The 12680-nt window shown below is 44.4% G+C and overlaps 27 non-coding genes across 27 annotated transcripts; 13 read left to right on the forward strand and 14 right to left on the reverse strand.

Annotated features, from left to right (window-relative positions):
* Positions 1-465: 465 nt before the first annotated feature.
* On the reverse strand, positions 466-537 carry Trnag-ucc (transfer RNA glycine (anticodon UCC)). The gene has a single exon. It is a non-coding gene; the product is annotated as a tRNA-Gly (tRNA).
* A 317-nt stretch (positions 538-854) lies between these two features.
* On the forward strand, positions 855-925 carry Trnag-gcc (transfer RNA glycine (anticodon GCC)). Its single transcript has one exon. It is a non-coding gene; the product is annotated as a tRNA-Gly (tRNA).
* Positions 926-1411: 486 nt separating this feature from the next.
* Trnag-ucc (transfer RNA glycine (anticodon UCC)) lies at positions 1412-1483 on the reverse strand. The gene has a single exon. It is a non-coding gene; the product is annotated as a tRNA-Gly (tRNA).
* Positions 1484-1800: 317 nt separating this feature from the next.
* On the forward strand, positions 1801-1871 carry Trnag-gcc (transfer RNA glycine (anticodon GCC)). The gene has a single exon. It is a non-coding gene; the product is annotated as a tRNA-Gly (tRNA).
* Positions 1872-2357: 486 nt separating this feature from the next.
* On the reverse strand, positions 2358-2429 carry Trnag-ucc (transfer RNA glycine (anticodon UCC)). The gene has a single exon. It is a non-coding gene; the product is annotated as a tRNA-Gly (tRNA).
* A 317-nt stretch (positions 2430-2746) lies between these two features.
* On the forward strand, positions 2747-2817 carry Trnag-gcc (transfer RNA glycine (anticodon GCC)). Its single transcript has one exon. It is a non-coding gene; the product is annotated as a tRNA-Gly (tRNA).
* Positions 2818-3294: 477 nt separating this feature from the next.
* Trnag-ucc (transfer RNA glycine (anticodon UCC)) lies at positions 3295-3366 on the reverse strand. The gene has a single exon. It is a non-coding gene; the product is annotated as a tRNA-Gly (tRNA).
* A 317-nt stretch (positions 3367-3683) lies between these two features.
* Trnag-gcc (transfer RNA glycine (anticodon GCC)) lies at positions 3684-3754 on the forward strand. The gene has a single exon. It is a non-coding gene; the product is annotated as a tRNA-Gly (tRNA).
* Positions 3755-4231: 477 nt separating this feature from the next.
* Trnag-ucc (transfer RNA glycine (anticodon UCC)) lies at positions 4232-4303 on the reverse strand. The gene has a single exon. It is a non-coding gene; the product is annotated as a tRNA-Gly (tRNA).
* A 317-nt stretch (positions 4304-4620) lies between these two features.
* On the forward strand, positions 4621-4691 carry Trnag-gcc (transfer RNA glycine (anticodon GCC)). The gene has a single exon. It is a non-coding gene; the product is annotated as a tRNA-Gly (tRNA).
* Positions 4692-5168: 477 nt separating this feature from the next.
* Positions 5169-5240, reverse strand: Trnag-ucc (transfer RNA glycine (anticodon UCC)). The gene has a single exon. It is a non-coding gene; the product is annotated as a tRNA-Gly (tRNA).
* A 317-nt stretch (positions 5241-5557) lies between these two features.
* On the forward strand, positions 5558-5628 carry Trnag-gcc (transfer RNA glycine (anticodon GCC)). Its single transcript has one exon. It is a non-coding gene; the product is annotated as a tRNA-Gly (tRNA).
* Positions 5629-6114: 486 nt separating this feature from the next.
* Positions 6115-6186, reverse strand: Trnag-ucc (transfer RNA glycine (anticodon UCC)). Its single transcript has one exon. It is a non-coding gene; the product is annotated as a tRNA-Gly (tRNA).
* A 317-nt stretch (positions 6187-6503) lies between these two features.
* Trnag-gcc (transfer RNA glycine (anticodon GCC)) lies at positions 6504-6575 on the forward strand. Its single transcript has one exon. It is a non-coding gene; the product is annotated as a tRNA-Gly (tRNA).
* Positions 6576-7052: 477 nt separating this feature from the next.
* Trnag-ucc (transfer RNA glycine (anticodon UCC)) lies at positions 7053-7124 on the reverse strand. The gene has a single exon. It is a non-coding gene; the product is annotated as a tRNA-Gly (tRNA).
* A 464-nt stretch (positions 7125-7588) lies between these two features.
* Trnag-ucc (transfer RNA glycine (anticodon UCC)) lies at positions 7589-7660 on the reverse strand. Its single transcript has one exon. It is a non-coding gene; the product is annotated as a tRNA-Gly (tRNA).
* A 152-nt stretch (positions 7661-7812) lies between these two features.
* Positions 7813-7883, forward strand: Trnag-gcc (transfer RNA glycine (anticodon GCC)). Its single transcript has one exon. It is a non-coding gene; the product is annotated as a tRNA-Gly (tRNA).
* Positions 7884-8360: 477 nt separating this feature from the next.
* On the reverse strand, positions 8361-8432 carry Trnag-ucc (transfer RNA glycine (anticodon UCC)). The gene has a single exon. It is a non-coding gene; the product is annotated as a tRNA-Gly (tRNA).
* A 317-nt stretch (positions 8433-8749) lies between these two features.
* On the forward strand, positions 8750-8820 carry Trnag-gcc (transfer RNA glycine (anticodon GCC)). The gene has a single exon. It is a non-coding gene; the product is annotated as a tRNA-Gly (tRNA).
* A 486-nt stretch (positions 8821-9306) lies between these two features.
* On the reverse strand, positions 9307-9378 carry Trnag-ucc (transfer RNA glycine (anticodon UCC)). The gene has a single exon. It is a non-coding gene; the product is annotated as a tRNA-Gly (tRNA).
* Positions 9379-9695: 317 nt separating this feature from the next.
* Trnag-gcc (transfer RNA glycine (anticodon GCC)) lies at positions 9696-9767 on the forward strand. Its single transcript has one exon. It is a non-coding gene; the product is annotated as a tRNA-Gly (tRNA).
* Positions 9768-10244: 477 nt separating this feature from the next.
* Positions 10245-10316, reverse strand: Trnag-ucc (transfer RNA glycine (anticodon UCC)). The gene has a single exon. It is a non-coding gene; the product is annotated as a tRNA-Gly (tRNA).
* Positions 10317-10633: 317 nt separating this feature from the next.
* Positions 10634-10704, forward strand: Trnag-gcc (transfer RNA glycine (anticodon GCC)). Its single transcript has one exon. It is a non-coding gene; the product is annotated as a tRNA-Gly (tRNA).
* A 477-nt stretch (positions 10705-11181) lies between these two features.
* On the reverse strand, positions 11182-11253 carry Trnag-ucc (transfer RNA glycine (anticodon UCC)). Its single transcript has one exon. It is a non-coding gene; the product is annotated as a tRNA-Gly (tRNA).
* A 317-nt stretch (positions 11254-11570) lies between these two features.
* Trnag-gcc (transfer RNA glycine (anticodon GCC)) lies at positions 11571-11641 on the forward strand. Its single transcript has one exon. It is a non-coding gene; the product is annotated as a tRNA-Gly (tRNA).
* A 477-nt stretch (positions 11642-12118) lies between these two features.
* On the reverse strand, positions 12119-12190 carry Trnag-ucc (transfer RNA glycine (anticodon UCC)). The gene has a single exon. It is a non-coding gene; the product is annotated as a tRNA-Gly (tRNA).
* A 317-nt stretch (positions 12191-12507) lies between these two features.
* Positions 12508-12578, forward strand: Trnag-gcc (transfer RNA glycine (anticodon GCC)). Its single transcript has one exon. It is a non-coding gene; the product is annotated as a tRNA-Gly (tRNA).
* Positions 12579-12680: the final 102 nt, after the last annotated feature.

The following is a 12680-nucleotide window of genomic DNA, read 5'->3' on the forward strand; positions in this document are numbered from 1 at the left end:
TTTTTTTGCGCCTCTGGGGGTTGAAAAAGAGGCCTCCAAACGCGTGTCTCCTGGTAAGAACACCTAGTCTGTGACGCAATGTGATTGTTGTCAGTGATGTCACGTTTCTGTGACGTCAGGACATTGTGAGGTCACATGTGAGTCTTTCTATATATATCAGAACGTTGGAATGAGAGAACGTGTCCATTTACATTGAAGTTGATGTAAGGACGGAATGTTGTGCAGCTTTTAGCATTGTCCCACAGCAATCGGTGTCAGGCTGTCAATGAAGCAGTAATACCGTCAGTTCTACGTTGGATTACACACAATATTTCACTTCACAGCATGGCTGAGATAACAGAAAGTGTCCACAGCAAATTATATATATCAACATGATGTATAGTCATGGAGTAATTCATTTGTACTTTCTTCAGTCAGAGATGAACTCGACGTTTCTCTAGCTATGTTCCTGCAGGAATAAAAAGTTGCGTCGGCCGGGAATCGAACCCGGATCGACTGCTTGGAAGGCAACCATGCTAACCTTTACACCACCGACGCTGACCATGCTAAGCTTTGTTGAATAGGCATCTTAATGAAATTTGCTGATTGATTGGCCACGCTTCGAGGCACGCCACTAAACGAGACGGCTTACGTCACAAACTGAATGAAATTGGGCTTTGGAAATGTATTTCTGTCTTATGCAACGAGGGTCTACAATCTACGAAGCACTGATAACAAATTGTATTTAAATGAAGAGGACACTGCATTTGCATCCATATGGAGTAAATGGACACGTCAACTGAACACTTCCTCCTTGCCAGCTGTCTTCTTTAACTTAAGAATGAGAAGCTAAGAAAAGGCACTGTTAGTGTGAAGCATCGGTGGTCTAGTGGCAGAATACTCGCCTGCCACGCGGGTGACCCGGGTTCGATTCCCGGTCGATGCACACTCTTTTGGTTTTTTTTGCGCCTCTGGGGGTTGAAAAAGAGGCCTCCAAACGCGTGTCTCCTGGTAAGAACACCTAGTCTGTGACGCAATGTGATTGTTGTCAGTGATGTCACGTTTCTGTGACGTCAGGCCATTGTGAGGTCACAGGTGAGTCTTTCTATAGATATCAGAACGTTGGAATGAGAGAACGTGTCCATTTACATGACTCCATTTGAAGTTGATGTAAGGACGGAATGTTGTGCAGCTTTTAGCATTGTCCCACAGCAATCGGTGTCAGGCTGTCAATGAAGCAGTAATACCGTCAGTTCTACGTTGGATTACACACAATATTTCACTTCACAGCATCGCTGAGATAACAGAAAATGTCCACAGCAAATTATATATATCAACATGATGTATAGTCATGGAGTAATTCATTTGTACTTTCTTCAGTCAGAGATGAACTCGACGTTTCTCCAGCTGTCTTCCTGCAGGAATAAAAAGTTGCGTCGGCCGGGAATCGAACCCGGATCGACTGCTTGGAAGGCAACCATGCTAACCTTTACACCACCGACGCTGACCATGCTAAGCTTTGTTGAATAGGCATCTTAATGAAATTTGCTGATTGATTGGCCACGCTTCGAGGCACGCCACTAAACGAGACGGCTTACGTCACAAACTGAATGAAATTGGGCTTTGGAAATGTATTTCTGTCTTATGCAACGAGGGTCTACAATCTACGAAGCACTGATAACAAATTGTATTTAAATGAAGAGGACACTGCATTTGCATCCATATGGAGTAAATGGACACGTCAACTGAACACTTCCTCCTTGCCAGCTGTCTTCTTTAACTTAAGAATGAGAAGCTAAGAAAAGGCACTGTTAATGTGAAGCATCGGTGGTCTGGTGGTAGAATACTCGCCTGCCACGCGGGTGACCCGGGTTCGATTCCCGGTCGATGCACACTCTTTTGGGTTTTTTTGCGCCTCTGGGGGTTGAAAAAGAGGCCTCCAAACGCGTGTCTCCTGGTAAGAACACCTAGTCTGTGACGCAATGTGATTGTTGTCAGTGATGTCACGTTTCTGTGACGTGAGGACATTGTGAGGTCACAGGTGAGTCTTTCTATATATATCAGAACGTTGGAATGAGAGAACGTGTCCATTTACATGACTCCATTTGAAGTTGATGTAAGGACGGAATGTTGTGCAGCTTTTAGCATTGTCCCACAGCAATCGGTGTCAGGCTGTCAATGAAGCAGTAATACCGTCAGTTCTACGTTGGATTACACACAATATTTCACTTCACAGCATGGCTGAGATAACAGAAAGTGTCCACAGCAAATTATATATATCAACATGATGTATAGTCATGGAGTAATTCATTTGTACTTTCTTCAGTCAGAGATGAACTCGACGTTTCTCTAGCTATGTTCCTGCAGGAATAAAAAGTTGCGTCGGCCGGGAATCGAACCCGGATCGACTGCTTGGAAGGCAACCATGCTAACCTTTACACCACCGACGCTGACCATGCTAGGATTGGTTGAATAGGCATCTTAATGAAATTTGCTGATTGATTGGCCACGCTTCGAGGCACGCCACTAAACGAGACGGCTTACGTCACAAACTGAATGAAATTGGGCTTTGGAAATGTATTTCTGTCTTATGCAACGAGGGTCTACAATCTACGAAGCACTGATAACAAATTGTATTTAAATGAAGAGGACACTGCATTTGCATCCATATGGAGTAAATGGACACGTCAACTGAACACTTCCTCCTTGCCAGCTGTCTTCTTTAACTTAAGAATGGGAAGCTAAGAAAAGGCACTGTTAGTGTGAAGCATCGGTGGTCTAGTGGTAGAATACTCGCCTGCCACGCGGGTGACCCGGGTTCGATTCCCGGTCGATGCACACTCTTTTGGTTTTTTTTGCGCCTCTGGGGGTTGAAAAAGAGGCCTCCAAACGCGTGTCTCCTGGTAAGAACACCTAGTCTGTGACGCAATGTGATTGTTGTCAGTGATGTCACGTTTCTGTGACGTCAGGACATTGTGAGGTCACAGGTGAGTCTTTCTATATATATCAGAACGTTGGAATGAGAGAACGTGTCCATTTACATTGAAGTTGATGTAAGGACGGAATGTTGTGCAGCTTTTAGCATTGTCCCACAGCAATCGGTGTCAGGCTGTCAATGAAGCAGTAATACCGTCAGTTCTACGTTGGATTACACACAATATTTCACTTCACAGCATGGCTGAGATAACAGAAAGTGTCCACAGCAAATTATATATATCAACATGATGTATAGTCATGGAGTAATTCATTTGTACTTTCTTCAGTCAGAGATGAACTCGACGTTTCTCTAGCTATGTTCCTGCAGGAATAAAAAGTTGCGTCGGCCGGGAATCGAACCCGGATCGACTGCTTGGAAGGCAACCATGCTAACCTTTACACCACCGACGCTGACCATGCCAAGCTTTGATGAATAGGCATCTTAATGAAATTTGCTGATTGATTGGCCACGCTTCGAGGCACGCCACTAAACGAGACGGCTTACGTCACAAACTGAATGAAATTGGGCTTTGGAAATGTATTTCTGTCTTATGCAACGAGGGTCTACAATCTACGAAGCACTGATAACAAATTGTATTTAAATGAAGAGGACACTGCATTTGCATCCATATGGAGTAAATGGACACGTCAACTGAACACTTCCTCCTTGCCAGCTGTCTTCTTTAACTTAAGAATGAGAAGCTAAGAAAAGGCACTGTTAGTGTGAAGCATCGGTGGTCTAGTGGTAGAATACTCGCCTGCCACGCGGGTGACCCGGGTTCGATTCCCGGTCGATGCACACTCTTTTGGTTTTTTTTGCGCCTCTGGGGGTTGAAAAAGAGGCCTCCAAACGCGTGTCTCCTGGTAAGAACACCTAGTCTGTGACGCAATGTGATTGTTGTCAGTGATGTCACGTTTCTGTGACGTCAGGACATTGTGAGGTGACAGGTGAGTCTTTCTATATATATCAGAACGTTGGAATGAGAGAACGTGTCCATTTACATTGAAGTTGATGTAAGGACGGAATGTTGTGCAGCTTTTAGCATTGTCCCACAGCAATCGGTTTCAGGCTGTCAATGAAGCAGTAATACCGTCAGTTCTACGTTGGATTACACACAATATTTCACTTCACAGCATGGCTGAGATAACAGAAAGTGTCCACAGCAAATTATATATATCAACATGATGTATAGTCATGGAGTAATTCATTTGTACTTTCTTCAGTCAGAGATGAACTCGACGTTTCTCTAGCTATGTTCCTGCAGGAATAAAAAGTTGCGTCGGCCGGGAATCGAACCCGGATCGACTGCTTGGAAGGCAACCATGCTAACCTTTACACCACCGACGCTGACCATGCTAAGCTTTGTTGAATAGGCATCTTAATGAAATTTGCTGATTGATTGGCCACGCTTCGAGGCACGCCACTAAACGAGACGGCTTACGTCACAAACTGAATGAAATTGGGCTTTGGAAATGTATTTCTGTCTTATGCAACGAGGGTCTACAATCTACGAAGCACTGATAACAAATTGTATTTAAATGAAGAGGACACTGCATTTGCATCCATATGGAGTAAATGGACACGTCAACTGAACACTTCCTCCTTGCCAGCTGTCTTCTTTAACTTAAGAATGGGAAGCTAAGAAAAGGCACTGTTAGTGTGAAGCATCGGTGGTCTAGTGGTAGAATACTCGCCTGCCACGCGGGTGACCCGGTTTCGATTCCCGGTCGATGCACACTCTTTTGGTTTTTTTTGCGCCTCTGGGGGTTGAAAAAGAGGCCTCCAAACGCGTGTCTCCTGGTAAGAACACCTAGTCTGTGACGCAATGTGATTGTTGTCAGTGATGTCACGTTTCTGTGACGTGAGGACATTGTGAGGTCACAGGTGAGTCTTTCTATTTATATCAGAACGTTGGAATGAGAGAACGTGTCCATTTACATTGAAGTTGATGTAAGGACGGAATGTTGTGCAGCTTTTAGCATTGTCCCACAGCAATCGGTTTCAGGCTGTCAATGAAGCAGTAATACCGTCAGTTCTACGTTGGATTACACACAATATTTCACTTCACAGCATGGCTGAGATAACAGAAAGTGTCCACAGCAAATTATATATATCAACATGATGTATAGTCATGGAGTAATTCATTTGTACTTTCTTCAGTCAGAGATGAACTCGACGTTTCTCTAGCTATGTTCCTGCAGGAATAAAAAGTTGCGTCGGCCGGGAATCGAACCCGGATCGACTGCTTGGAAGGCAACCATGCTAACCTTTACACCACCGACGCTGACCATGCTAAGCTTTGTTGAATAGGCATCTTAATGAAATTTGCTGATTGATTGGCCACGCTTCGAGGCACGCCACTAAACGAGACGGCTTACGTCACAAACTGAATGAAATTGGGCTTTGGAAATGTATTTCTGTCTTATGCAACGAGGGTCTACAATCTACGAAGCACTGATAACAAATTGTATTTAAATGAAGAGGACACTGCATTTGCATCCATATGGAGTAAATGGACACGTCAACTGAACACTTCCTCCTTGCCAGCTGTCTTCTTTAACTTAAGAATGAGAAGCTAAGAAAAGGCACTGTTAGCGTGAAGCATCGGTGGTCTAGTGGTAGAATACTCGCCTGCCACGCGGGTGACCCGGGTTCGATTCCCGGTCGATGCACACTCTTTTGGTTTTTTTTGCGCCTCTGGGGGTTGAAAAAGAGGCCTCCAAACGCGTGTCTCCTGGTAAGAACACCTAGTCTGTGACGCAATGTGATTGTTGTCAGTGATGTCACGTTTCTGTGACGTCAGGCCATTGTGAGGTCACAGGTGAGTCTTTCTATAGATATCAGAACGTTGGAATGAGAGAACGTGTCCATTTACATGACTCCATTTGAAGTTGATGTAAGGACGGAATGTTGTGCAGCTTTTAGCATTGTCCCACAGCAATCGGTGTCAGGCTGTCAATGAAGCAGTAATACCGTCAGTTCTACGTTGGATTACACACAATATTTCACTTCACAGCATCGCTGAGATAACAGAAAATGTCCACAGCAAATTATACATATCAACATGATGTATAGTCATGGAGTAATTCATTTGTACTTTCTTCAGTCAGAGATGAACTCGACGTTTCTCCAGCTGTCTTCCTGCAGGAATAAAAAGTTGCGTCGGCCGGGAATCGAACCCGGATCGACTGCTTGGAAGGCAACCATGCTAACCTTTACACCACCGACGCTGACCATGCTAAGCTTTGTTGAATAGGCATCTTAATGAAATTTGCTGATTGATTGGCCACGCTTCGAGGCACGCCACTAAACGAGACGGCTTACGTCACAAACTGAATGAAATTGGGCTTTGGAAATGTATTTCTGTCTTATGCAACGAGGGTCTACAATCTACGAAGCACTGATAACAAATTGTATTTAAATGAAGAGGACACTGCATTTGCATCCATATGGAGTAAATGGACACGTCAACTGAACACTTCCTCCTTGCCAGCTGTCTTCTTTAACTTAAGAATGAGAAGCTAAGAAAAGGCACTGTTAGTGTGAAGCATCGGTGGTCTAGTGGTAGAATACTCGCCTGCCACGCGGGTGACCCGGGTTCGATTCCCGGTTTGATGCACACTCTTTTGGGTTTTTTTGCGCCTCTGGGGGTTGAAAAAGAGGCCTCCAAACGCGTGTCTCCTGGTAAGAACACCTAGTCTGTGACGCAATGTGATTGTTGTCAGTGATGTCACGTTTCTGTGACGTCAGGACATTGTGAGGTCACAGGTGAGTCTTTCTATAGATATCAGAACGTTGGAGTGAGAGAACGTGTCCATTTACATTGAAGTTGATGTAAGGACGGAATGTTGTGCAGCTTTTAGCATTGTCCCACAGCAATCGGTGTCAGGCTGTCAATGAAGCAGTAATACGGTCAGTTCTACCTTGGATTACACACAATATTTCACTTCACAGCATGGCTGAGATAACAGAAAGTGTCCACAGCAAATTATATATATCAACATGATGTATAGTCATGGAGTAATTCATTTGTACTTTCTTCAGTCAGAGATGAACTCGACGTTTCTCTAGCTATGTTCCTGCAGGAATAAAAAGTTGCGTCGGCCGGGAATCGAACCCGGATCGACTGCTTGGAAGGCAACCATGCTAACCTTTACACCACCGACGCTGACCATGCTAGGATTGGTTGAATAGGCATCTTAATGAAATTTGCTGATTGATTGGCCACGCTTCGAGGCACGCCACTAAACGAGACGGCTTACGTCACAAACTGAATGAAATTGGGCTTTGGAAATGTATTTCTGTCTTATGCAACGAGGGTCTACAATCTACGAAGCACTGATAACAAATTGTATTTAAATGAAGAGGACACTGCATTTGCATCCATATGGAGTAAATGGACACGTCAACTGAACACTTCCTCCTTGCCAGCTGTCTTCTTTAACTTAAGAATGAGAAGCTAAGAAAAGGCACTGTTAGTGTGAGATATTTCAGGCTGAGATAACAGAAAGTGTCCACAGCAAATTATATATATCAACATGATGTATAGTCATGGAGTAATTCATTTGTACTTTCTTCAGTCAGAGATGAACTCGACGTTTCTCTAGCTATGTTCCTGCAGGAATAAAAAGTTGCGTCGGCCGGGAATCGAACCCGGATCGACTGCTTGGAAGGCAACCATGCTAACCTTTACACCACCGACGCTGACTGAAGAGGACACTGCATTTGCATCCATATGGAGTAAATGGACACGTCAACTGAACACTTCCTCCTTGCCAGCTGTCTTCTTTAACTTAAGAATGAGAAGCTAAGAAAAGGCACTGTTAGTGTGAGATATTTCACACTGTTAGTGTGAAGCATCGGTGGTCTAGTGGTAGAATACTCGCCTGCCACGCGGGTGACCCGGTTTCGATTCCCGGTCGATGCACACTCTTTTGGTTTTTTTTGCGCCTCTGGGGGTTGAAAAAGAGGCCTCCAAACGCGTGTCTCCTGGTAAGAACACCTAGTCTGTGACGCAATGTGATTGTTGTCAGTGATGTCACGTTTCTGTGACGTCAGGACATTGTGAGGTCACAGGTGAGTCTTTCTATATATATCAGAACGTTGGAATGAGAGAACGTGTCCATTTACATTGAAGTTGATGTAAGGACGGAATGTTGTGCAGCTTTTAGCATTGTCCCACAGCAATCGGTGTCAGGCTGTCAATGAAGCAGTAATACCGTCAGTTCTACGTTGGATTACACACAATATTTCACTTCACAGCATGGCTGAGATAACAGAAAGTGTCCACAGCAAATTATATATATCAACATGATGTATAGTCATGGAGTAATTCATTTGTACTTTCTTCAGTCAGAGATGAACTCGACGTTTCTCTAGCTATGTTCCTGCAGGAATAAAAAGTTGCGTCGGCCGGGAATCGAACCCGGATCGACTGCTTGGAAGGCAACCATGCTAACCTTTACACCACCGACGCTGACCATGCTAAGCTTTGTTGAATAGGCATCTTAATGAAATTTGCTGATTGATTGGCCACGCTTCGAGGCACGCCACTAAACGAGACGGCTTACGTCACAAACTGAATGAAATTGGGCTTTGGAAATGTATTTCTGTCTTATGCAACGAGGGTCTACAATCTACGAAGCACTGATAACAAATTGTATTTAAATGAAGAGGACACTGCATTTGCATCCATATGGAGTAAATGGACACGTCAACTGAACACTTCCTCCTTGCCAGCTGTCTTCTTTAACTTAAGAATGAGAAGCTAAGAAAAGGCACTGTTAGTGTGAAGCATCGGTGGTCTAGTGGTAGAATACTCGCCTGCCACGCGGGTGACCCGGGTTCGATTCCCGGTCGATGCACACTCTTTTGGTTTTTTTTGCGCCTCTGGGGGTTGAAAAAGAGGCCTCCAAACGCGTGTCTCCTGGTAAGAACACCTAGTCTGTGACGCAATGTGATTGTTGTCAGTGATGTCACGTTTCTGTGACGTCAGGCCATTGTGAGGTCACAGGTGAGTCTTTCTATAGATATCAGAACGTTGGAATGAGAGAACGTGTCCATTTACATGACTCCATTTGAAGTTGATGTAAGGACGGAATGTTGTGCAGCTTTTAGCATTGTCCCACAGCAATCGGTGTCAGGCTGTCAATGAAGCAGTAATACCGTCAGTTCTACGTTGGATTACACACAATATTTCACTTCACAGCATCGCTGAGATAACAGAAAATGTCCACAGCAAATTATATATATCAACATGATGTATAGTCATGGAGTAATTCATTTGTACTTTCTTCAGTCAGAGATGAACTCGACGTTTCTCCAGCTGTCTTCCTGCAGGAATAAAAAGTTGCGTCGGCCGGGAATCGAACCCGGATCGACTGCTTGGAAGGCAACCATGCTAACCTTTACACCACCGACGCTGACCATGCTAAGCTTTGTTGAATAGGCATCTTAATGAAATTTGCTGATTGATTGGCCACGCTTCGAGGCACGCCACTAAACGAGACGGCTTACGTCACAAACTGAATGAAATTGGGCTTTGGAAATGTATTTCTGTCTTATGCAACGAGGGTCTACAATCTACGAAGCACTGATAACAAATTGTATTTAAATGAAGAGGACACTGCATTTGCATCCATATGGAGTAAATGGACACGTCAACTGAACACTTCCTCCTTGCCAGCTGTCTTCTTTAACTTAAGAATGAGAAGCTAAGAAAAGGCACTGTTAGTGTGAAGCATCGGTGGTCTAGTGGTAGAATACTCGCCTGCCACGCGGGTGACCCGGGTTCGATTCCCGGTTTGATGCACACTCTTTTGGGTTTTTTTGCGCCTCTGGGGGTTGAAAAAGAGGCCTCCAAACGCGTGTCTCCTGGTAAGAACACCTAGTCTGTGACGCAATGTGATTGTTGTCAGTGATGTCACGTTTCTGTGACGTCAGGACATTGTGAGGTCACAGGTGAGTCTTTCTATAGATATCAGAACGTTGGAATGAGAGAACGTGTCCATTTACATTGAAGTTGATGTAAGGACGGAATGTTGTGCAGCTTTTAGCATTGTCCCACAGCAATTGGTGTCAGGCTGTCAATGAAGCAGTAATACCGTCAGTTCTACGTTGGATTACACACAATATTTCACTTCACAGCATGGCTGAGATAACAGAAAGTGTCCACAGCAAATTATATATATCAACATGATGTATAGTCATGGAGTAATTCATTTGTACTTTCTTCAGTCAGAGATGAACTCGACGTTTCTCTAGCTATGTTCCTGCAGGAATAAAAAGTTGCGTCGGCCGGGAATCGAACCCGGATCGACTGCTTGGAAGGCAACCATGCTAACCTTTACACCACCGACGCTGACCATGCTAAGCTTTGTTGAATAGGCATCTTAATGAAATTTGCTGATTGATTGGCCACGCTTCGAGGCACGCCACTAAACGAGACGGCTTACGTCACAAACTGAATGAAATTGGGCTTTGGAAATGTATTTCTGTCTTATGCAACGAGGGTCTACAATCTACGAAGCACTGATAACAAATTGTATTTAAATGAAGAGGACACTGCATTTGCATCCATATGGAGTAAATGGACACGTCAACTGAACACTTCCTCCTTGCCAGCTGTCTTCTTTAACTTAAGAATGAGAAGCTAAGAAAAGGCACTGTTAGTGTGAAGCATCGGTGGTCTAGTGGTAGAATACTCGCCTGCCACGCGGGTGACCCGGGTTCGATTCCCGGTCGATGCACACTCTTTTGGTTTTTTTTGCGCCTCTGGGGGTTGAAAAAGAGGCCTCCAAACGCGTGTCTCCTGGTAAGAACACCTAGTCTGTGACGCAATGTGATTGTTGTCAGTGATGTCACGTTTCTGTGACGTCAGGACATTGTGAGGTCACAGGTGAGTCTTTCTATATATATCAGAACGTTGGAATGAGAGAACGTGTCCATTTACATTGAAGTTGATGTAAGGACGGAATGTTGTGCAGCTTTTAGCATTGTCCCACAGCAATCGGTGTCAGGCTGTCAATGAAGCAGTAATACCGTCAGTTCTACGTTGGATTACACACAATATTTCACTTCACAGCATGGCTGAGATAACAGAAAGTGTCCACAGCAAATTATATATATCAACATGATGTATAGTCATGGAGTAATTCATTTGTACTTTCTTCAGTCAGAGATGAACTCGACGTTTCTCTAGCTATGTTCCTGCAGGAATAAAAAGTTGCGTCGGCCGGGAATCGAACCCGGATCGACTGCTTGGAAGGCAACCATGCTAACCTTTACACCACCGACGCTGACCATGCTAAGCTTTGTTGAATAGGCATCTTAATGAAATTTGCTGATTGATTGGCCACGCTTCGAGGCACGCCACTAAACGAGACGGCTTACGTCACAAACTGAATGAAATTGGGCTTTGGAAATGTATTTCTGTCTTATGCAACGAGGGTCTACAATCTACGAAGCACTGATAACAAATTGTATTTAAATGAAGAGGACACTGCATTTGCATCCATATGGAGTAAATGGACACGTCAACTGAACACTTCCTCCTTGCCAGCTGTCTTCTTTAACTTAAGAATGGGAAGCTAAGAAAAGGCACTGTTAGTGTGAAGCATCGGTGGTCTAGTGGTAGAATACTCGCCTGCCACGCGGGTGACCCGGGTTCGATTCCCGGTCGATGCACACTCTTTTGTATTTTTTTGCGCCTCTGGGGGTTGAAAAAGAGGCCTCCAAACGCGTGTCTCCTGGTAAGAACACCTAGTCTGTGACGCAATGTGATTGTTGTCAGTGATGTCACGTTTCTGTGACGTCAGGACATTGTGAGGTCACAGGTGAGTCTTTCTATATATATCAGAACGTTGGAATGAGAGAACGTGTCCATTTACATTGAAGTTGATGTAAGGACGGAATGTTGTGCAGCTTTTAGCATTGTCCCACAGCAATCGGTGTCAGGCTGTCAATGAAGCAGTAATACCGTCAGTTCTACGTTGGATTACACACAATATTTCACTTCACAGCATGGCTGAGATAACAGAAAGTGTCCACAGCAAATTATATATATCAACATGATGTATAGTCATGGAGTAATTCATTTGTACTTTCTTCAGTCAGAGATGAACTCGACGTTTCTCTAGCTATGTTCCTGCAGGAATAAAAAGTTGCGTCGGCCGGGAATCGAACCCGGATCGACTGCTTGGAAGGCAACCATGCTAACCTTTACACCACCGACGCTGACCATGCTAGGATTGGTTGAATAGGCATCTTAATGAAATTTGCTGATTGATTGGCCACGCTTCGAGGCACGCCACTAAACGAGACGGCTTACGTCACAAACTGAATGAAATTGGGCTTTGGAAATGTATTTCTGTCTTATGCAACGAGGGTCTACAATCTACGAAGCACTGATAACAAATTGTATTTAAATGAAGAGGACACTGCATTTGCATCCATATGGAGTAAATGGACACGTCAACTGAACACTTCCTCCTTGCCAGCTGTCTTCTTTAACTTAAGAATGAGAAGCTAAGAAAAGGCACTGTTAGTGTGAAGCATCGGTGGTCTAGTGGTAGAATACTCGCCTGCCACGCGGGTGACCCGGGTTCGATTCCCGGTCGATGCACACTCTTTTGGTTTTTTTTGCGCCTCTGGGGGTTGAAAAAGAGGCCTCCAAACGCGTGTCTCCTGGTAAGAACACCTAGTCTGTGACGCAATGTGATTGTTG

This window comes from Haliotis asinina, chromosome 6 (assembly GCF_037392515.1).
Source record: "Haliotis asinina isolate JCU_RB_2024 chromosome 6, JCU_Hal_asi_v2, whole genome shotgun sequence".
NCBI lineage: Eukaryota > Metazoa > Mollusca > Gastropoda > Lepetellida > Haliotidae > Haliotis > Haliotis asinina.